The 23,453-nt window shown below is 43.3% G+C and overlaps 1 protein-coding gene across 12 annotated transcripts in view; it reads right to left on the bottom strand.

The window, feature by feature from the left end:
• Window positions 1-23,453, bottom strand: part of BRDT (bromodomain testis associated) — a 68,365-nt gene that overhangs the window by 42,883 nt on the left and 2,029 nt on the right. Inside the window, exons 1-2 of one of the 12 annotated variants that reach the window (XM_083743296.1) lie at window positions 18,682-18,763; window positions 17,820-17,896 (exon numbers count right to left, since the gene is read on the bottom strand). The exons of 8 other annotated variants lie outside the window; for them this stretch is intronic. The gene's annotated coding sequence lies outside the window, so the exon portion shown is untranslated. Of the gene's footprint in view, window positions 1-17,819; window positions 17,897-18,681; window positions 18,764-23,453 lie in introns of those variants that run through there. 3 more of the 12 variants (XM_083743297.1, XM_083743309.1, XM_083743298.1) reach the window with 3 other exon arrangements.

Here is a 23,453-nt window from a genome sequence, read left to right as displayed (position 1 = left end):
AGAAAAGTCCCAGTGGCTCTAATTAGCACAGTCATAGCATTTTCCAAGGGTGCTACACCTGATGGCATTAATTCATTCTTATGTGCATGCATGTACTCAGATTGGTAAATTTGTTAAAAGCCCCTTCTTTGTAAGAAAGGGTTGGGCAAATTCGCTTGGAGACCCTGCAGTCGTGCATGTAAGGTTTCTTTTGGGAGGAGGTTGCCTAAATCTGTAATGATCTGTCCCAGAACTGATCTAACAATGCAATTGCAGTTAGATGGTTATGGGGCCCTCTGCTGTTTTTATGCATTAATGAAACAGCATCAGAAATATAAGTTCCGTTTTAGTGTCAGTTTGGAGCAAAGGAATGAAACATAAGAGCTGGCTACTTAGACTGCAGTCCTAAATGCACTTACTGTTTCTCCTTTAGATGTCTTCAATAGGGAGATGTCATGGATCTATTGTTTGGTGTGTTTATATATATATATATATTTAAAGGGTTATTGTAATGTTTACAGAAAGGTGATATGCAGGCTGCATACACATTATATGTTTAAAGCACATTTAAAGTGTATTATTTTCCTGAAAGAACTCGGAGCGCTGTAGTTTATCCTTCGCAGAGTTGCAACACCCAGCAGTCCTTAACGAACTACAGTGTCCAGAATTCTTTTGAGAGGAAAAAATGTCCTTTGAATGTGCTGTAAAGGTACACAGCCTAGGTTTGACTGACTTAACTAGGGAATGTGGTTGACTTCTGAGTAAATGCCTGTAGGATTGCACTGTTAAACTTGGGGAGTTTTAAATCATTCCTGTAGGACAGGTGTGACAGTGCTTTGGCCCACCAGATGTTGCTGGACTACAACTCCCATCCCGCGCCAACCGTTGGCCATGCTTGCTAGGGCTGTTGGGAACTGTAGTTCAGCAATCTTTTGTTGTTGCTGCTGTTTAGTCGTTTGGTCGTGTCTGACTCTTCGTGACCCCATGGACCAGAGCACGCCAGGCACTCCTGTCTTCCACTGCCTCCTGCAGTTTGGTCAAACTCATGCTGGTAGCTTTGAGAACACTATCCAACCATTTTGTCCTCTATCATCCCCTTCTCCTTGTGCCCTCCATCTTTCCCAACATCAGGGTCTTTTCCAGGGAGTCTTCTCTTCTCATGAGGTGGCCAAAGTATTGGAGCCTCAGCTTCACAATCTGTCCTAGTGAGCGTTCAGGGCTGATTTCCTTCAGAATTGATAGGTTTGATCTTCTTGCAGTCCATGGGACTCTCAAGAGTCTCCTCCAGCACCATGATTCAAAAGCATCAATTCTTCGGCGATCAGCCTTCTTTACGGTCCAGCTCTCACTTCCATACATCACTACTGGGAAAACCAGTATACGGACCTTTGTTGGCAAGGTGATGTCTCTGCTTTTTAAAATGCTGTCTAGGTTTGTTCAGCAATCTAAGGAGAGCCAAATGTCCCCACTGCTGCTCTAGGGCATCCTATTACAAGATGGGGATTTGTCTTTTGCAGTTAGGACAGTTTCCATGTTCTGCTGGCAAGTACTTATATTTCAGGGTGGGGAGAGATTTCAGTCCCATTTGGTTTTTAAAAATGCTTATTTTTTCCATCTGGTTGGGAAAGCAGGGTCTGTCAGTGCAAACTTTTTGAAAAGAGATTCATGTGATCCAGAATGATATGCCTCTCTCCATGAATAGATTCCTTGTTGATGTGAATATAAGAGATTGCTGTTTTGTTGTGTCTGTGGTACATTTTCACTCAGAGGAGTGTGATGGTTGATTTAGATTCACTGAGCCAGTAATAGATCATAGCCCAATGATTAGTTAAAGCGTTCTACAATGTCATTTTAACCTTTCTGGAATAGTGTTACAAATAGCAATCATGCCATGATAGTTTAGATTTGGTGGAAATAGGAGAGCTTTGCTGCAGATGTTTGCTGCAGGACAAAAGTTGCAGGGTGGTGTTACGTCTAAAAATATATATCCTGGGGTCATATGTGTTCTGCTCCTACCAACATAGGTTCATTTAGAAGCAATACACTCCAGGACTTTGCTCAAACAGGTACAGGGTTTATTTTGGATAACAGGTTATTAATATTTTGGATGAACAAAATGTACAATGCCATAAATCAGAGATGGGGAACCTGGGGTCTTCCAGATGTTGTTGACAGTCAACTCTCACCAGCCCCAAGCCACCATGGCCCAATGGTCAGCGATAGCGGCCATTGAAGTCCAGACTTATTGTTGTCAACTTGCCCTTCCCTCTAAGGTCCCAGGGCGGATTATAACCGTGAAAACACAATGCCATAATGAAGATGCCAGACACATCTCCTTGGGGAGGGAGTTCCATGACTTAGGGGCTACCACGTCCCTGACCTTCTGAGGTGGAGGAAACAACCAGTAGGGCCTCCTCTGCCATTCTTAACTTCTGAGAGGATTTGTAGGGAAGGAGGAGGTGGCCTGTCAGGTCTTTGGGGTCTGAGTTGTTCATGGCTTTAAACTAGTGTGAACACCTTAAATTGGGCCACAGGTTCCCCTTATCTCAGCATCAATAATCTGTATAATCAGAGCAGAATGAACACTCTTAGCACAATCCTATACATGTCTAGGGACGCGGGTGGCACTGTGGGTTAAACCACAGAGTCTAGGACTTGCTGATCAGAAGGTCGGCGGTTCGAATCCCCGTGACGGGGTGAGCTCCCGTTGCTCAGTCCCTGCTCCTGCCAACCTAGCAGTTCAAAAGCACGTCAAAGTGCAAGTAGATAAATAGGTACCACTCCGGCGGGAAGGTAAACGGCGTTTCCGTGTGCTGCTCCGGTTCGCCAGAAGTGGCTTAGTCATGCTGGCCACATGACCCGGAAGCTGGACACCGGCTCCCTAGGCCAATAAAGCGAGATGAGCGCCGCAACCCCAGAGTCATCCATGACTGGACCTAACGGTCAGGGGTCCCTTTACCTTTATACATGTCTACTCAAATGTTAGTCCTGTTGCATTCAGGAGGGCTTACTCCTATGCAAGGAGACATAGGGTGACAGCTTATGGCTCCCTAAACCTCTCATCCCTTTCATTCCCAGTTATCCACTCTGACACTTCTCCCTCTGCTGCAATTCTCTTCCATCTCTGAGCTAACCGTGGTAACAAGCCACACTCTATCCCTTTCCTCCCATCTCCCAAACAGCTACACTCACATAATGTTTGCTATAGGATTGCAGCCCCAAACTCTGAACTATACAGTAAAGGGTGCATAGATCTAACATAACATAGCCTTTCCTTCTACGAACATGACACCAAGATTATACTATTTGCGAGTAGGCCTGCGAGTAGGGCTTTTGAGACTCATTTCATGTCCGTTAAGCTTAACTGGAGCTGTGCTATTCTCCTAAGGTTGCAATCCTGCATGTTGTTATTTCAGTGTCAGTTCCATTGAATCTAGAATGTTTCCGTTCTGGGGGAAATGGCAGGAGATTGGACTTCAAGCCAGGACATCCTTGATTGCACATGCTGCCCCAAACTGAATTATCCAACTTGATATGGGTGGGCCTAACTCAGAGGTGACTAACTTGTGGCCTTCTGCCAGATGTTGTTGAACTCCAGCTCCATCAGGGTTGATGGGAGCAGTAATTATTATTATTATTATTATTATTATTATTATTATTATTATTATTATTTATACCCCGCCCATCTGGCTGGGTTTCCCCAGCCACTCTGGGCGGCTTCCAACAAAACACTAAAATACAATAACCTATTAAACATTAAAAGTTTCCCTAAACAGGGCTGCCTTCAGATGTCTTCTAAAAGTTTGGTAGTTATTTTTCTCTTTGACATCTGGTGGGAGGGTGTTCCAAAGGGCGGGTGCCACTACCAAGAAGGCCCTCTGCCTGGTTCCCTGTAAATTCGCTTCTCACAGCGAAGTAACCACCAGAAGGCCCTTGGCGCTGGACCTCAGTGTCCAGGCAGAACGATGGAGGTGGAGACGCTCCTTCAGGTATACTGGACCGAGACCATTTAGGGCTTTAAAGGTCAGCACCAACACTTTGAATTGTGCTCGGAAACATACCTTAACAACACTTGGATAGCCATAGATTTGCTGGTGGTGGTCTAAAAGCTAAGTTTGCGGTCAATTTATGCCTTGTGAGTTTTCTAATATCTAATTGCCTTGCCTGCCATGAGCAACAGCAAGCTAAGGATTCCCAGTGCATCCAGATAGAATAATTTTATTCACATTTTCCCATTATGTTATGCTAGCAATGCGATCCCATGAAGAGTTAGGCACATATAATACCATAGATCTTGATGGGCTTTGGTATGCCTGAATCTTCATAGGATTGGGCTGGTTCTAGCTTCTTGAAGCAGCTAATCGTATTGCAGCACATAGCTCATTTCAGGACCAAATGAGCACAGCTATTGGTCTGTTGATGAAAACAGCAGGGATGTGGAAAGAAGATTCAGAATTAGAGTTGCATATCACTGTCGTGGGCTCCAGTCTGAGTTTTCCAGAGAGCATTCAGTAACTACAGAAATGATTCTCAGCTCAGCTGTGTGTCTGCCTTATTCCATACTTGGGTAGGCTTTCAGTGTCAGTTCCACAGTGTCTTTATTTATTGGGACCTTTTATTTTTTTTTTTTTTAATAAATTTTTATTGGGGTTTTTACAAAATAAAGTACAAAAATAAACAACCTTTCTTTTATCTCAACAGAGTTTCATGACTTCTTTGGACTTCCTCACATCTCCCGCTGCCATTTTCATCATCATAAATTTTTCCCAGCAATTTATCATCTAATTTGCAAATTTTATAACCACTTATTTAAATATAATCCTCTGTAAATTAATTTCCCTTAATCTCACTTTACATCCCATTTCGATCCGATTTTGTGGTGGCCAATTATTTATGATCAAACATCCTACTTAACTTTCCACCAAATCACAATATTTTTGTAAATAAATCTTAAATTTCCTCCAATCTTCTTCAACCCTCTCTTCTCCCAGGTCTCGAATTCTGCCAGTCATCTCAGCCAGTTGCATATAGTCCATCAGCTGCATCTGCCATTCTTCCAGAGTGGGTAGATCTTGAGTTTTCCACTTCTTGGCGATAAGTATCCTTGCTGCTGCTGTTGCGTACAAAAAGAATGTTCGGTCCTTCTTTGGCACCATCTGGCCGACAATGCCCAGGAGGAAGGCCTCTGGTTTCTTAAGGAAGGTATACTTAAATACCTTTTTCAGCTCATTATATATCATTTCCCAGAAGACCTTCACCCTGGGACAAGTCCACCAGAGGTGAAAGAATGTTCCTTCATTTTCCTTACATTTCCAACATTTGTTGTCTGGCACATGGCATATTTTGGCTAGTTTAACTGGGGTCATGTACCACCTATATATCATTTTCATTACATTTTCCTTCAGAGCATTACATGCCGTGAAGTTCATCCCCGTGGTCCACAACCTTTCCCAATCCTCAAACATAATATTATGCCCAATATCCTGTGCCCACTTTATCATGGCCGACTTAACCATTTCATCTTGTGTATTCCATTTCAACAGCAAGTTATACATTCTTGAAAGTACTTTAGTCTTAGGTTCTAACAATTCTGTTTCCAACTTCGATTTCTCCACCTGGAATCCTAACTTTTTATCCTTTTTAAAAATTTCTTGAATCTGAGCGTAATGTAACCAGTCTCGCACTTTGTCTTTCATTTTTTCCAAACTCTGCAATTTCCAATTGTTGCCCTCTTTCTCTATTATTTCCCAATATTTCGGCCATTTGGCCTCCATATTGGGTCTTTTTCGGGCCTTAGCCTCCAGAGGTGATAGCCATCTTGGAGTTTTATTTTCCAATAGGTCTTTGTATTTTGTCCAGACATTAAACACTGCTTTCCTGACAATATGGTTCTTAAAGGCCTTGTTGATCTTAACTTTGTCATACCATAAGTATGCATGCCAGCCAAATGCATTGTTAAAACCTTCTAAATCTAACACATCAGTGTCCTCTAGAAGTAGCCAATCTTTTAGCCAGCAGAAAGCTGCGGCTTCGTAGTACAACCTTAAGTCTGGCAGGGCAAAGCCCCCTCTTTCTTTCGCATCAGTTAATATCTTAAACTTAATTCTGGGCTTTTTGCCCTGCCAGACAAATTTAGAAATATCTCTCTGCCACTTCCTGAAGCACTCCGTCTTATCCACAATTTGCAATGTTTGAAATAAAAACAACATCTTAGGCAATACATTCATCTTAATAGCAGCAATTCGGCCTAACAAAGAAAGCTTCAATTTGGACCAACTGTCCAAGTCTCTCTTAATTTCAGACCAACATTTTTCATAATTATCCTTAAATAGACTCAGATTTTTTGCTGTTATGTTTACCCCTAGGTACTTTACTTTTTTAACCACAGCTAGTTCTGTTTCTCTCTGAAACCGTTCTGACTCTGCATCTGTCAAGTTTTTTCCCAACACCTTAGTTTTCTGTTTGTTTAATTTAAAGCCCGCTACCCGACCAAAGTCCTGAATCAATTGTAACACTCTTTTTGTACTAGATTCTGGCTCTTGCAATGTCAAAACAAGGTCATCTGCAAAAGCTTTAAGTTTAAATTGTTTCACTCCGATCTGAATCCCTTGCACCAACCGGTCCCCTCTAATCAAGTTCAAGAGCACCTCCAGGACAGAAATAAACAGCAAGGGGGAAATCGGGCAGCCTTGTCGTGTCCCTTTTTCAATCTTAAACTCTTCTGTAACCACATTGTTAACTATCAGTTTTGCCTTTTGTTCTGAATAAATCGCGTCAATCCCATTTTCAAAACCCCGCCCCACTCCCATTTCTTTTAAATTCCCCTTCATAAATTTCCAAGAAATATTATCGAAGGCCTTCTCCGCGTCTATAAAAATTAGAACTGCTTTAGTGTTAATATTTGTTTGCAAAAGTTCCAAAATGTCAATAATGTTCCTTGTATTAGCAAATAAATGTCTTCCTGGGAGAAAGCCTGCCTGGTCTTTATGAATTATCTCATTTAAAACTCTTTTGAGTCTTCCTGCCAAAACGTCAGCAAATATTTTGTAATCCACGTTTAAAAGGGAAATGGGGCGGTAGTTCTTAAGTTGTGTCTTTTCAGTTTCTGATTTTGGTATCAATGTGATGAAAGCTTCCTTCCACGATTCAGGCGCCTTCTTTCCCTCCATAATTTCATTGCTGACCTCCATCAATGGTTGAATCAAATAGTCACTTAATGTCTTATAGTACTTGGAGGTCAAGCCATCTGGCCCTGGAGACTTGCCCAACTTCATATTCTGAATGGCCTGTTCTATCTCTAGTCGTGTTATTTTACTATTCAGGAGTGATCTATTTTCTTGTGATAGTTTTTTAAGTCCATTTTTCTCCAAAAATTTTGCAATCTCTTCCTCCTTTTGTGGCCCTTGAGTGTATAATTTCTTAAAATATTTCTGGAAACATTTTCTAATTTCCACCGGGTTCTGAATATTCCTTCCTTCTATTTCCAAATTTGTTACTATGTTCAGCTTTTGTCTCTTCTTCAACTGCCATGCCAGCAGTTTCCCACATTTATTAGCCGATTCAAATGTTTTTTGTTTCATTGATTTAATCTTCCATTCTATTTCCTGATTTATCAGTTTGGAATATTGTGCCTGATGAAGTTTAATTTCTCTCAAAATCGGCTGTGACTTCGGGTTTACTCTTAGTTTCTTCTCTAACTCTTTAATTTTCCCCAAAATCTTGTCCTTTTTCTCATTTTGTAGTCTTTTCTTTATGGCGTTCTGTTGTATCAAGAACCCTCTCATCACAGCTTTGCTTGCGTCCCAGATTGTTCTTTTTTCCACAGCAGTGTTCAAATTTATCTCAAAATAGTCCTTTATTGTTTTTTTGGCCTTCTTGATAATCTCCTGATCTCTAAACAAGTTGTCATTCATCTTCCATCTAAAGGAGCCGGTTGGTAATAATGTCATGTCCATTTTCAACGCGTTATGATCGGAGCAGGTCTTTGGGCAGATTTCCACTTTCTTCACCTTAGGAGCCAGACCTCTAGAAATCCATATTTGGTCAATTCTTGTCCAAGTCAGTTGGGCTTCAGAGAAAAATGTTCCTTCTTTCCCTAAGGGGTTCTTTGTCCTCCATATATCAATCCAGTCCATGTTGTCTGTCATTTCAAAAAAGGTCTTTGGTAGTCTGCCTTCTTTAGTAACCTTTTGGCTTTGTGACCTATCCATGTTTGTAGAAACGATCCCGTTCATATCTCCCATCATAATGATGTTATCATAGTCCAGATAATCCAGCATAATCTCATGCAACTTCTTGTAGAATTCTGATTTCCCTTCATTTGGAGCGTAGATTCCTAATATCAAAATTTTCTCTCCTTGGTGCTGTATTTCAATTGCCAAAATTCTTCCATGTTCATCTTTAAATAGAAATTTTGGTGAGAGGCTCTCCTTTGCATATATCACCACTCCTCTCTTCTTAACTAAGTCCGAAGATATAAATTCTTGGCCTAACCTTTTATTTACCAATATTTTTCTGTGGAGCCTAGTCACATGTGTTTCTTGTAAACAAGTAATGTCTAGTTGCTCCTTTTTTAATATGTGAAAGATTTTCTTCCTTTTTTCCGGGCTGTTGCAGCCATTTATATTCCAACTTAAAAGTTGCAGAGACATCCTGGATAGATCTGTTTAGTTTCCTTGGGATGGTATTTTGTTCTGTAAGTCTTCAGGGTTCTGAGGTACAGGCACCTGTGGTGGTTCAGGCCCTGAGGGTAGTTCAAGTCCTTTATGAAGGTCCTCTCCGTAGGCAGTCAAAAACTTATCCCTGTCTTCCAAAGTTCTAATTTTAATCTTCTTCCCTCTAAAGGTAAAAGATAGTCCTTGGGGAAAGTCCCACCTAAAGATGATTGAGTTGCTTCTCAGCAGTTTTACTAAATCCAAATATTCAGATCTAAGATCCAACAGCTGTTTAGGAATGTCCTTAAAAATCTCAATTCTTTTGTCCGAAATGTTCAAAGAGCTTCCGTAGTGCAGGCCCAAAATCTTGTCCCTTTCCTCCTTTGATCTCAACGTAATCAAACAGTCTCTGGGCCTTTCTCTCTTTGTGAGTCTTCCAAGTCTGAAGGCTGACACAATTTTAAAATCTTCCTCCTCTAGACCCCAGAACTTGGAGAATTCTTTGGTCAGAAACTCAGCTAGATTACCTTCTTCCACTTCTGGTATCGATCTTATCCTTAAATTAATCTCCCTGTTCCGAAGTTCCAACATGGAGAGATAGATCTGGTGTTCCCCAACCTGCTTACTGAGCGGCCTTACTTCTTTTTCCAACTCTCCCACTCTTTGGCTGGTCTCTTCGGCCAGTTTCTGATTTTCACCTGCAGCCTCCTTCAGTTGTCCGATTGCTTGTGCATTCTGTGCAACTTGCCCAGATAATTTGTTTAAAGTTTCTGTATTAAGGTCAATTTTCGCAGTTTGTTGGTCAACTTTCCTCTCCAAAGACTCCAATTTCTCAAGAATTCTCTCTAGTACAGAACCAGATCCTCCTGAGGCCATCTCTTCTAGTTGTAAATCCTCAGTTTCTTCCTCCCCTGCCTGTGACAGGGAGGTAACTTTTTCCTCCGAGGGCAAAGTGGGCACAGATGATCTGCGTGCTTGTGAGGCTGCAGTTACAGTTGTCAGAGTTGTTTGTCTGGTTCTTAATCCCTTTCTTTTTGCGCCACTCATTCCAAAGTTATCTAGCAGTCAAGGTCAAGCTGAGTTATTCCCATGGGAAAGCTACGGCCCAGATGGTAGCAGTCAAACAAAGGGCCGGGAAATAGAAAGTAAAACAATGTTTTTGTTGTAAATCCTCAATCCTCTAGGGGGAGCATAAAATGTCCTAGGAAGAAGAGTCCATTCCACATACGAAATCTGAACCAATACTTAGGGATCTTCACAAAAGTAGTTTTAGCAGAGTTGGTTTTAGGTTTGCCACAATATTTCAAGTTGTGCTTACTGGAGTTCCAAAATGCAAGAACGTAACCATTCTGAACTCCCTCAGACTGTCTCAAAGTTTAAATAGAATGTATCCAAATTTGCAGTCTGACAGTTCTACTGCTCAGGCAGTTCTGACACCTGGGCTTCTTAAACAGAATTGTAATCCACAAAGAAAGGAGTGTATAAGTCCTAATAAAAGTCCAAAAATCAATTGCTTACAGTCTTTAAAGGGAAAAGTAATTTCTGCGGGTGCTCAATCTGAGCTGTCAAAAGTTCTCTCTATGCCTCCACTCCTCCTGCTCTTTGCTTTAAAAGTCAATGGCTGCGGAGGACGGACTTCCTTTTCCTCGTCTCTCCGCTTTCAGCTTATTTTCAATATTTTTAGTCCCGAAATTTAGTAAAGTCCTCAATTACTCACGGGTTGTTACGTTTTAGAATCTTGTGTTGAAGGAAGAAAGGTCGGCGCTCACCGGCAACGGCAACGCGGCTTCGCTCCGCTGAATGCGCATAGACCCACAGCGCCGCTACCCCCTCTGCGATCCGGAGCCCCTTACGGGGTTCCCTCAACGTTTCGGGGGTAGCTCCTGGCGCCCGCCGGGTCCCGAGACCGCAGGCTTCCGCTGCCTGCGGTTTTCCAGAATGGGTCTCCGCTTCGCCGTAGCGGACGACCCTTTTCCAGCGTAGCTTCCCTCTCCCGGTTAGGAAAGGGCAGCCATTACCGTTCGCGCCGCCTCCGGAAGTGTCTATTTATTGGGACCTTTTAGCTGGGAGTCCTATTAATAGCTGAAAAGCTGTGAAATGCTTAGCTCTGTTCTATGACATACTCCTGAGTTTTGCAAAAGGAGACTTTTATTAGGAACACAGTTCCTCCATCAAAAAGTGCAATGTACAAGATTGTTGTTTTTTATTGAATTATCTTGAAAGATTTATGGTGCATTTGATTTACAAGGTAATGCCGTATAAAATGTTTGTACAGTCCAGTTTGGTGTAAATCTTTACATTCTGGAATGTCAGTTACAGTAGTATCAATTGGCATATAGTCCATGAAAAGTTTGAAAATTCTTGGTGTTGTGCTGTGTGTATTAAGCTAGGAGGTTTATGTAGGATTGCCAAAAATCAGAGGCTAAGATACCGATCCGTTTACAAACATTTTTTGTGTTAACAATAGCTTTGAAATTCGATGATCAGCTACATTTACAAGTTTGTACATTGTTGGTTGCTTCTTAATTATTTCCTAAATAAGGTCACTGAAAATGAAACTGTTAGTAACTGCGAGTGGTAAAAGGTAAAGGGACCCCTGACCATTAGGTCCAGTCGTGGACGACTCTGGGGTTGCAGCGCTCATCTCACTTTATTTGCTGAGGGAGCCAGTGTACAGCTTCCGGATCATGTGGCCAGCATGACTAAGCCACTTCAGGCGAACTAGAACAGTGCATGGAAACGCCGTTTACCTTCCCGCTGGAGTGGTATCTATTTATCTACTTGCACTTTGACGTGCTTTCGAACTGCTAGGTTGGCAGGAGCAGGGACCGAGCAATGGGAGCTCACCCTGTTGCGGGGATTTGAACCGCTGACCTTCTGATCAGCAAGCCCTAGGCTCTCTGGTTTAACCCACGGCGCCACCCGCGTCCCAACTGAGAGTGGTAGATCCAAGCAAAAATTCACCACCTGAAGCATTTCAAAACCTGAGATGTTAAATGAAAGCAAATGGTCTCTGCACAATCTTTGCTTCTCTGAAAACAGTAGAAGCCTTGCAAGATGTTATTTGTTGACCACTTAAAGCACAGACATTAATCCTAATTTAATATAGCACATGCTAATATGTTCCTTAACTCTGTTTTCATCTATGTTCTCTCACTAACATTATTCATTTTTTAGCTATTAGCATTCTTCGATTGTCATTTGCTATTTATTTGTTTTATTTAGGCATTTCCTGGTTATTGTCATCCCTCCAGCTGATTTCTGTCTTTGCAAAGGTTTGCTTGAAATGAATGCGCTTTTTTTGTGTTTGTAATGCAACTTGCAGCTTTTAGCCAGTAGATGTCAGCTCACTACTGGATTTTACTTATTTTGAAGCTATTAAAACAAGTGAATTGGGAAACCCATTTTTAGGGAAGGGAAATAGAGTGGTACATTGGTTCCCAAAGTTAATCAGTTCCAGAAGTCTGTTCCAAAACCAAAGTGTTCTAGAACCAAGGCACGCTTTCCCATAGAAAGTGATGCACAATGGATTAATCCATTCCAGACTTCTAAAAACAACCCCTAAAACAGCAATTTAACCTGAATTTTACTATCTAATGAGACCATTGATCCATAAAATGAAAGCAATAATCAATGTACTGTACTATAAAATAAATAAGACAGAAATGTAGATGATAAAAATTAAAATTAATTTTTCCCTTTATGCGCACTGATGATAGTCATTGTTTAGATGGGGGGCTTTTATCCATTTCTGCAGTCACAAAGTCAATCAGTATCTGAACAGGCTTCCACAGTCACAAAGACAAGTCACAAAAACGAAGTCGCAAGCCACAGTCGCAAAAATGGAGTTGCAAGCCATAGTCATAAGCCAGTCCCATAAAACAAAGAACAAGTCACAGTCAAAACGAAAAAGCCACACAAACAAAAATGCAAAAAAAATAGCAAAAACAAAAGCACCAAATATCACCTCTGTGTTGCATGGGTTCTTGGGACTCAACAGCCGACAGACTCAACAGGAAGCCTCTGATTACCAGTGGGAGACTCAATTTACAAACGGAACACACGCAACAGGAAGCGGAACATGTTCACAAACCAGAACAGCTACTTCCGGGTTTGCAGCGTTCTATTTCCAAGTTGTCCATAAACTATGCTGTTCTAAAACCAAGGTACCACTGTATCAGAAACTGGAAAATGGCTAAGTGATGTCAGCTGAGTAATTATAAAATCACTTTTCAGAAAGCGAGACCTGTCAATATTCATGGTTGGAAACCAAAACCATTTGTCTTCCTGGCTTTTATTGTAAACTAGCAAAATTTCTATCATGCTGAAGGGCAAGAAGGCAGCAAAAGGGCCCAGATACTGTTTGTGTACTGTGTGCCATGCATTCACACACTTGTACATACCCTCTCTGGTACGTGCAAGTGGTGGTTTGGGCTTAGAGATATAGGTAGGTTTAACCTCTTCTACCATAGATTTCCCAAGAATAACCCTATACTTTCCCCCCATAGGAGTGAATAGCAGCCACTTATATCTCTGGGGGAAAATTATGGGGTATACCAGTGTTTAAAGGGGTGTGGGACTGACCGCCCCAGATAAGTCCCACAGTGCAGTCTGTTTCATATCATAGTGTTACAAGGCCTTTCCACTGATTCCATTTCATGGTCATGGCAGAATGTGTCAAAGAGGCAAAACTCGAAGCCAAATAAGATGTAACATGGGAGTTCTGTCATACTCCGAATGCTGTTTTTGAAAAGCAGCCATGGGGTGTGTGGTGAGAATTGAAATCTGGATGCCAGGGTGAGGGTGGAGTCTCTCAGCCTAACCCCGCCTCCCCAAAAGCTGCCATTCAGTGTGGACATTACAACTTTCTGTTTTCCATCCCGCAGTTAGTTATGGCTGTGGAAGAACAGGGGGATCCCAATCAGGGTTGTGGCATGAGAGGAAAGGATCAGGTGTTTTCCCTCCAAAGCCATAAGGTAAAGGTAAAGGTACCCCTGCCCGTACGGGCCAGTCTTGCCAGACTCTGGGGTTGTGCGCCCATCTCACTCAAGAGGCCAGGGGCCAGCGCTGTCCGGAGACACTTCCGGGTCACGTGGCCAGCGTGACATCGCTGCTCTGGCGAGCCAGAGCCGCACACAGAAACGCCGTTTACCTTCCCGCTGGTAAGCGGTCCCTGTTTATCTACTTGCACCTGGAGGTGCTTTCGAACTGCTAGGTTGGCAGGCGCTGGGACCGAGCAGCGGGAGCGCACCCCGCCGTAGGGATTCGAACCGCCGACCTTTTGATCGGCAAGTCCTAGGCGCTGAGGCTTTAACCCACAGTGCCACCTGCGTCCCCCTCCAAAGCCATAGCCCAGTCCATATTGGATTTCCCCCTGTCCCCAGTGGCTGTTTATGGACATGAAAAAAGACATTGGGAGTTCCAAGTCCTCAGCTTTGTTCCACATAAACTGTGTGCGGGTAACTGATATAGGGACAGTCAATACATGAAGATGGGGAACGAGATTGCATTGGCCCCTTCCCAAACGCCATTCATAGATGAGCTTTTCTGCACAGAGCCAATCCAGGGGCAAGTTGTATGTATGGAAGACCCGGTGCCAGGAAAACAGTCGCACCTACTTGTAGAGCAGAGCTCAGTGTAGGCATACTGGTTGGGATCCTGCATTTACCCCAGTGTTGGCCTTACAATATCTATCTATCTTTATCTATCTATCTATCTATCTATCTATCTATCTATCTATCTATAATACATTTTAAAATTCAATTTTCTGTTTTACAATTTAGAATATTCATTTAAGCATCCTTAAAATATCAGTGACTTCCCTTCTTCTCTTTTCATGGTTCATTTTGCATATCATAAATCCCTGCACATTTTACAAAAACTAAAGCATTCCATATTTCATTATTTCATTATTACATCCATCAAGACTTATTTACGCTGTTGAATTTATCTTAATGCTGCCAGCGTTTTCAAGTGCACACAATTTCACCCCATATATTCAATAAACATTTTCTAATCTTCTCTAAGCGTATGTTCTTCTTGTTCTCTTATTCTATATTTTAAGTCTGCAAGCTGCGTATATTCTGTCAACTGAAGTTGCTATTCTTCTATGGTTGTGTGTGTTTTTTGGAACAGTACTTCTAAACATTTTTTTCCAATTCATTATGGATTGTTTCCCAATACTCTTTTACAAGTCCACCACATGTGAAAGAATGTTCCTTCCCCCTCTTTGCATCTCCAGCACTTATCTGATTCAACCTTATACATCTTAGCAAGCCTACTCAGCCTTACAATTTCTAACTGTTCTCACTACAGTGGTACCTCTGGTTGCGAACGGGCTCCGTTCCGGAGCCCTGTTCGCAACCTGAAAGGAACACAGCCCGCGTCTGCGCACACTCAGGTCATGATTCGCTGCGTCTGCACATGCGCGTGACATCATTTTGCGCGTCTGTGCATGCGCGAGCGGCAAAACCCAGAAGTAACCCTTTTCGGTACTTCCAGGTTGCCGTGGGATGCAACCTGAAAAGACATAACCTGAACCGAACGTAACAAGAGGTATGACTGTATTAGCTTTTGCACTTTGATGAAGGCCTTGTGAAGGGAAGCGAGCAGCTCTGGAAACATATAGATTTCCCTGAAGTGTGCAGAGAAAGCAGCCCTTGTGTGTGCTGGAGATTCTACGCAGGCCACAGAGCCGGCTGACTGCCTTGTAAACAGTCTCCAAATCCTCTCCAATCAGTTAGAGCGCTGCATAGTTTTGTAAATCCCTCGCAGCATCCCACAGCTCTGCCCTTTTATTTATAAGATGGATGACCTCATTAGGTGAACGCAACATTTTAAAACATGATACACTATAAAAGGAGAACAAAATACGCTTTGGAACACAGCCACCATCCATCTATTAAGCCCATTGGTCAGAATAGTCTCATAACTCAGGGCGCAAGCAATTATCTCTCGGGGACAAAACAGCATGCTGAAAAAAGCTTAGTGCCAATCAAAGATTTGAGGGGAGAGTCTTTTGTAGCTGCGGTGTTACAGCCGAGAAGACCTTGTGACAAGCAACAGACCTAATCTCATGCAACAAAGGCAGCACCAGAAGAGTCTTCAGCTGGCCAAAAGGGCCTGGGCAGGATTATGTACAGGAGAAATGCTCCTTCACATCCAGTGGCAGATTTATGGCTTGTGGGGCCCTGTGCGCAGCCATTTTGAGTGGCCCTATTTGTTCACCTAAACGTAACGATGTCAAAATTCGGGGTGTATAATGTTTCTGCCTTTGCACTATGCTGCCCCCTTGTCAGACAACTTGGGAATAATCCCTGCTGTGGACCTGGCAGGAAGAAAAGGTGATGATGATAATAAGGATGCGTCTGAAATGGATGCCACCCCCTACAACACACACACACACACACACACACACACACACACACAGACACACACACCAGTTGAATAACAATCAGGGGAAATGTGATGCTGCTTCCCAAAAAAACCTTTGGTACAATTAGGAAAAAATGAGATAATGAAGATGAGGTTGCCTCTGCAGTGCCCCCCCCCAAAAAAAACAGATTTAGAACAATACCTGCTGTATGGCATACAGTAGAAACAGGAAAGAATTGCCTTATCCTTCCCCCCACATTCAACTGAGGCCTCTCTCAAGTAGCTGCCTGCCCCACATGCCGGCAGACAGCAAAACAAACACAGTAGCCAAGGGCCAATTCCTGTGTTTCTTCTTCCATTCATACCCCCCTTTCAAAAAGTCCCCCTCATGGCTGACAGGCAGTAAAACAAGCAACAGGCAATTCCTACACTCCCCCCACATCCCAATGCACACTAAAAAAAAAAAAGTAGCTGCTTGCCTACTGCTCCATGTCACTGGCAGGCAGCAAAACAAAGTAGAGCAGCAAACAGGTGGATCCTCTGGTTCTTCCTTCACCGTTCCACACACACATTTTCCAAAAACTTAATGGGCACAGCAGCTTCTTCTCCCCTCCCCTTTCCTAACGCCCTCCATGGGCAAGAGAGCTTCTCTCTCCCACTACTTTCAATAAGTCCTTCCATGCACAGAAAAACAAAGAGAAGGCAAATGGGCACAATACTTCTTAACTCCTCTCCTTTTCAAAATGTCACTCCATGGACAGGGCTGCCAAAGCAGAGGAGGTGGAATAGCCTTGGCACTTCCCCCATCCACAAAACCAAAGGGTTGGCAATAATAATAATAATAATAATAATAATAATAATAATAATAATATTACTTATACCCCACCCATTTAGCCGGGCCTCCCCAGCCACTCTGGGCGACTCCCAACAGAATATTAAAAACACAATAAAAGATCAACCATTAAAAACTTCCCTAAACAGGGCTGCATTCAGATGTTTTCTAAAATTCTGACATTTCTAAAATTGATTATTTCTTTGACATCTGAAGGGTGGGTGCTGCCACGAGAAGGCCCTCTGCCTGGTTACCTGTAACCTCACTTCTCACAGGGAGGGAACCCCCAGAAGGCCCTCGGGCCTGGACCTCAGTATCCGGGCTGAACGTCTTGTCACCATCTTTGTCCCACTACAATTGCCCAGGCAAATCCTTCCATCCATTAAGCCTATTGAACCTGTAATAATTCTGTCGTCAAGGTCAGCATGGATGTAACTTTTTCCTCCCAGGTGCCTAGCAAATTTGACACAGCTCTGGCCACACATGAACGAGGTTGAACTCACACACTTTCTCTCTCCTGGCAAGGAGGACGTTGGAACCATCAGCTTCCTGGTTTTAACTACCGCATGTTACCACTGTGTCTCAAAATGACAGACTTTTGGTAGTTTATTGAAAAAAGCTAGGATCAAACCATGGTTTACGATCCTGGCTTATTTCAACAAAACATAGTGCAATCCAACCAGAGTTCCCAGCTCTCATGTAACTCTCTTGCAACAGTGCAACACTAAAGGGGGGATGGGCAACCTGTGGCTCTCCAAAAGTGGCTAAAGATCTGATTATACCTTAAATGCTTTGGCAAGTGTTTTCCTTTGCACAAGGCTGATCAGAATGTTTACAATGCAGCCATGCCAAAATGGTGACTAGTTAAAAAACTTGAGCAAATAAGATGAGATGAGACGAAGGCTGTGTGTGTGTGTGTGTGTGTGTGTATGTGTGTGTGTGTGTGTTTTGGCTCACATCTATTTTATATCAATACATACTTGGGATAAAGCGTTCCATCTGATGTTTCAGAGTGCCTTTTTCAAGGAGAGTATCTAGCAGTAGATAATGGATGCTTCTATTGAAAGGGAAATAATAATGTCCAGTTAGGCAGCTGTTGGGGGTGGGGAAAAATCTTTATTTGGGATGCACAACTAATAAAATATTTTGAGTGTTAAGGTTGTTGGGTTTGCTTCCTAGCTTTGGTTTCCCCCGTTAGGTTAGTTCCACTGCTTTGGGTATACAATGGTACCTCAGTTTTCAAATGTAATCGAGTTCCGGAACATTTGAAAACCGAAAACTCAATACGTAAAACTCAATACGGAAGCCACGTGGCATGTTCGAGGTATGTTTGAAAACCGAAGCATTTACTTCCGGGTTTACGGCGTTCGAAAACTGAAACGTTCGTCAATGGAGACGTTTGAAAACTGAAGTACCACTATATCTTGTCCCATTTTCCAAACCTTGGCTGAATTCCTCTGTACGGAATAATCTTTCACTTCCATAAAATATTACCTTTTCCCTTGGAAAGGCGAAAAAGCAAAAAGCATTGTGATATGTTTAATGGATGCAGAGGTTTCGAGAAGAAAAACCGCTGCAGCCGTACCTTTGCATTCATCTGCGTGGCAAGATGAATCCAAGATGTGGTCATGTTTTGCCTCAGAGCAGTTGTACCAATGAACCTTAACCTTGATCTTAAGAGACTTCCTCGCTGTTCCTCTGACAGTTTGTTTATTCTTCACTTCAGGGCCTCTCTTGAGCTAAAACAGCCATTAAGGACAAATTGTTCTAGACAGCTTTTCTTTCTCTATGAGTAACAAAAGCCACGCTGCTAGGTTTTTGTTGTTGTTGTGCTTCCTGTACCTTTTCTTTTCTTTTTTTCTTTTACAGGTGAATGCTTTCCAAGCATAAATACACTGTGCTGTTCTTCTGCAGCCACCGTAATCTAAATATCGATGAAAAGGCATGCTGAAGGATCAGTTGAATATCTTAATGAACAGGTAAAATAATATTGAGCTGAACAGGACCCCTGGAGCTATGCAAGTTTCATAGAATTTCACATGCCCATTGCCATGCTGCAGTATTCACTGTAACTAGATAACAGGGTACAGTGGTACCTCGGGTTACAGACGCTTCAGGTTACAGACACTTCAGGTTACAGACTCTGCTAATAGTACCTTGGGTTAAGAACTGTGCTTCAGGATGAGAACAGAAATTGTGTGGCGGTGGCATCAGGAGGCCCCATTAGTGGTACCTCAGGTTAAGAACAGTTTCAGGTTAAGAACAGACCTCCAGAACGAATTGAGTTCTTAACCCAAGGTACCACTGTACATGTTTTGATCACGTACATGGGTTCAGAATTGTTTGGACATTTGATTGCAGATCTTCTTGTACATGTCTGTCATGCCTTTAGGGCAGTGGTTTTCAACCAGTGTGCCATGGCACCCTGGGGTGCCTAAAATGATGGTCAGGGGTGCTGTGGGCAACACTGGCCTCTGTCCCTCTTTCCTTTCCTCCCTCCTCTGATGCCCTCTCAGGTCTCTGCCTCTCAAAGGCTTGAACAGTTGTTTCTTGAAGAGACCCTGGCTACAAGCTCTCCAGACGAATAGTGACTCTGGAGCTGGCCAGGGGCTGCTTCCTAGGCCCTTGTGGGGCAGTGGGAGGAGACACCTCTCTTTGGGGCAGGGAGAGCAGCTCAGAGACCAGGGGTGGCAGCAGTAATTGCCAGGAGGACTCCCAAGAAGATGGGAGAGGAGAGGAGGCTGAGGGAACAGTCCACATAGAAGGGTGTTTGAAAAAGGCTGTGCAGGCAAGGGGTGACACATCTGGGCTCCTGAGCCCCACAGGGGTGCCACAGAAAGAATGGAGTTGGTCAAGGGAGCCATGGACTCAAAATGGTTGAAAATGTCTACTTTAAGGGATCCCTATATGATGTTGGCCTCTGTTTCATGTGCTAAGCAAATGCAAGTCACTGCATATGATTCGCTGTAAGCTTCAATCTATTCAAAAAGGGCAATGATTGCAGCACACCTGAGTAAGAAATACGCTTTTCTAAGGGTATGGGTATTTGCAGTTTATTTCGAGTGATTGTGCTATGGATTGAAAATGTGGTGGTGATATTTGCTAGCCATTCTTTTGAATTTTATGTGAAACAACTCTTTTCCAAAGACAGTGTGGACCACAGTATTTTATCTGCCTTACCTGCTACCTTTGCATATTTTGAATGTTTAATCCCACAACAGTGAAAACGTCATATCCTCAGGGCTGTGCTTCTACAGCCTAACCTGCTTCATTTATGCAAAGAATTCAGCCAAAAAAGGCTCCCGGGGCATTGTACATATGACTAAAAAATAATAAATGTCCCTGTCCACACGCTTGCAATCTAAAAAGACGTAACGCGACAGTAAAATGGATCAGGAGGGATGAGAAGATAAGCAGACTTGGGTGCAAACTCTTAGTCACAAGTTCTTTCGGTTTCGGCCGAGGGGTGCCAAAAATCGCTGGTCTCTCAGCCGCACCAATTTACTGTTCAATTCAAAGTGCCAGCCAGCTTACACATATCCGCTCCACTTCCCAGTGGGGAGGAATTGCGGTGGACCGCATGGGCACCCACTACCCACCGGGGGCGGGGGACCTTGTCCCCGTTGCCTGGGGGAACCCGGCCATGTCATAGCCCGGCCAGCCAACCCGCTACCCGGGGGGACGTGGCAGGGGCCGTCTAAAAGGAGGAGCGAGGCCAGAGGACTTCCTCTTTGGCTCGCTTCCTCAATCACCCGCCCTCCCTCCCTATTTTGCAGGCTAGGCAATGGCCTTGCTATGGACTTCGGTTGGTCGCCTTGGTTGTCCGAGGGGCCCGGTAGGAATTTTCCCACTTGGCAAATTGGCACTGGCCACTTGGTTTTCGCCTACCTCGTAGCAATCGTCACAACTTTGTTAGGGATGTGGTTAGGCATTGTTTGACCTTGTGTGGGGGAGGGGAGGTGTGGCCATCACCTGCCCCTCCATGCTTAAGGGTATTCCATTAAAGGAATCCGGGGGTGTTGATCTAGTCTGAAGCCCGGCTGGGGGGCTAAGGCCTTGACACGACCCCGACGGGAAAACTGGGGGAGCTTGAGTTGGGTTCGCATCGACAGGGCTCCCCCTACCGGTGGCTTACCCTTACTGGGACATCCTGCACAATGGACTAAGTCAGATACTTAGTCAGGTCCAATCAATGCCTAAGCCAACACCGCTCACATTCTGTAATTTCAATAAAGTTGTGGCCAAAATTTGCCCAGTAACATAAACCTAATATCCGTGTCCTTGTGTGAGTTATTTCCAACGGGGGGGGGGCTGAGGGGTCTCGACACGCAAGTGAAGGGATGGGGCTTTTTCTCAGAAGACCAGCCTCCTTTGTATCTTTCTGTTCAGCTGCGCAACATTTTGTGTAAGTCCCTGTTTTCCCCTCTCCTTTCCCCATGATCCCACAATCATTGCTCATGCTTAGTTGTGACTGTCAAGTAGCTGTAACTAACATGCACCTCTAATAAGAACCCATAACCTTTTCTTGAGCGACTATCTTGACATAACGCTGCAGACAGCACATATTTATGAATAGTTCAGAGAAGGCTGGCCGGCTGACATTTACCTTCCCTGACTGTGATTTCTTGGGTACTGTATTCTGAAAATAATGATATGTCTGAAAGATGCACTTTTGCCTACTTAAACCCTTTCACTGGTACTGTATATCTGCAGCGCCATTATTTATAAGGTTGTATTTGCAGGGGGATAATCAAGTCAAGGGAGATTGAACAGACATGGGGTATACTAAGTACCTTACTCATTTGAAGGAAATTAATTTAGGCTGGATTCAATTTACCAAAAGTTGTTTAACTAAAGTCTTTTAAATTAATGAAATACCATATGTTACCTAAGGAGCTCACATGCTCGTTTCATTCTGAGAACGGCTGAATAGCCGAGATCACTTAAGCAACAGAAAGAATTTTGTGTTCTCGAATTTAGCCTGTAATGAAAACAAGCGAGCTGACTATGTAGGTATCATATTGATCCATTCTACTGTTGAGGTATCATATTAACAAAACAAATATTCCTGGATAAACAGGTATGGTAATCTTTTGGCTTTGGCAAGGCGATTGATGTTAAGGAAAGTGGATATGGGTAACCGTTTTCAAAATTCAGTTTTGTTTCTTTTCTGTCGCAATTATGGTTTCAGGTAGCTGATTTATGTGCCTTTTATAGTGCTGACCATTATCTACTGCTGTCTGCTGTGGAGCCTTTTGTTGGCTACAGTTCTGGACAATCATAGTGATTATATATAGATATGTTCTTTCCACACCCCCACCCCCGGTAGCTCGGAAACATCTAGAGGACCCCAAGTTCTCCACCTCTGTTGTAACTGATGGGCTTTTTTAAAAATTGAAAGCCGTCTAGTTGGTTTAAGCGATCAGCAACGTTAAACTGTCAAAATATTCTTGCAAGCTTCTCCCTTGCCCATGCCGTGTCTGGGATTGCAGTGGTAGCTCAGGTTACATATGCTTCAGGTTACAGGCTCCGCTGACCTGGAGGTAGTACCTCGGGTTAAGAACTTTGCTTCAGGATGAGAACATGGCGGCGGCCCCATTAGTTAAAGTGGTGCTTCAGGTTAAGAACAGTGTCAGGTTAAGAACGGACCTCCGGAACAAATTAAGTATTTAACCCGAGGTACCACTGTATTTGTCAGCACTGATTTCTAGCTAATCAAGAGACAGAGTAAGGCACCAGATATGGTAAGCCTGGTCAGCCAAAATCTTAAGAACAGGCATCCTTTGGACCAGCTCACTTGGCCAGTATATGGCCCAGGATTGGTGGGTTGTAACTCAAGAGTACATGCCAAGACTTGTTCGTCCATTGGTCTTTCCTTGTTTCACTTAAGTACGGCTGAGAGTACCATATTTACTCGAGTCTAATGCGCCATCAAATCTAACGCACACCTCAGTTTTCAGAAGCTTGGAACCGAAAAAAGGATTTGCTGGCGAATGTAAATGTGCCATCGAATCTAAGGCGCACCTTAATTTTCGCAACATAATTTGGTGAGCATTAGATAAATACAGTGCTTTGATGCCACTAAAAGGTTACTGGAGAAGACTGAAGCAGAGAACTTGCCCTTCATTTCATCTGTTTGCATGCGTGATCTATCTATCGATCGATATCTGTCTATAAAATGTGATGCCTAATTCTTGCACACATAGAGATAAAACACATGGCAATTTCCTAGCTAAAGGGTTGCCTTGTGCTGAGTTAGGTTATTGGTCCATTTAGCTGAGTGTCTCACAATGGCTCTCCCAGACCTTCCTAGAGTTGCTGGAGTTCAAACCAGTGACCTTTAGTCAGGGATCAGCAAGCTTTATCAGCAGGGGGCCGGTCCACTGTCCCTCAGACCTTGTGGGGGGGGCGGACTATATTTTGAAAAGAAAAAAATGAACGAATTCCTATGCCCCACAAATACAGTGGTACCTCAGGTTACAGACGCTTCAGGTTACAGACTCCGTTAACCCAGAAACAGTACCTCGGGTTAAGAACTTTGCTTCAGGATGAGAACTGAAATCGCACGGCTGTGGCGGGACGGTGGCGGGAAGCCCCATTACCTAAAGTGGTAC

Source organism: Podarcis gaigeae (genome assembly GCF_964106915.1).
Source record: "Podarcis gaigeae genome assembly, chromosome: 6".
Lineage (NCBI taxonomy): Eukaryota > Metazoa > Chordata > Lepidosauria > Squamata > Lacertidae > Podarcis > Podarcis gaigeae.
Note: the sequence above shows the minus strand (reverse complement) of the source record. Positions and strands in the feature narration are given on the sequence as shown.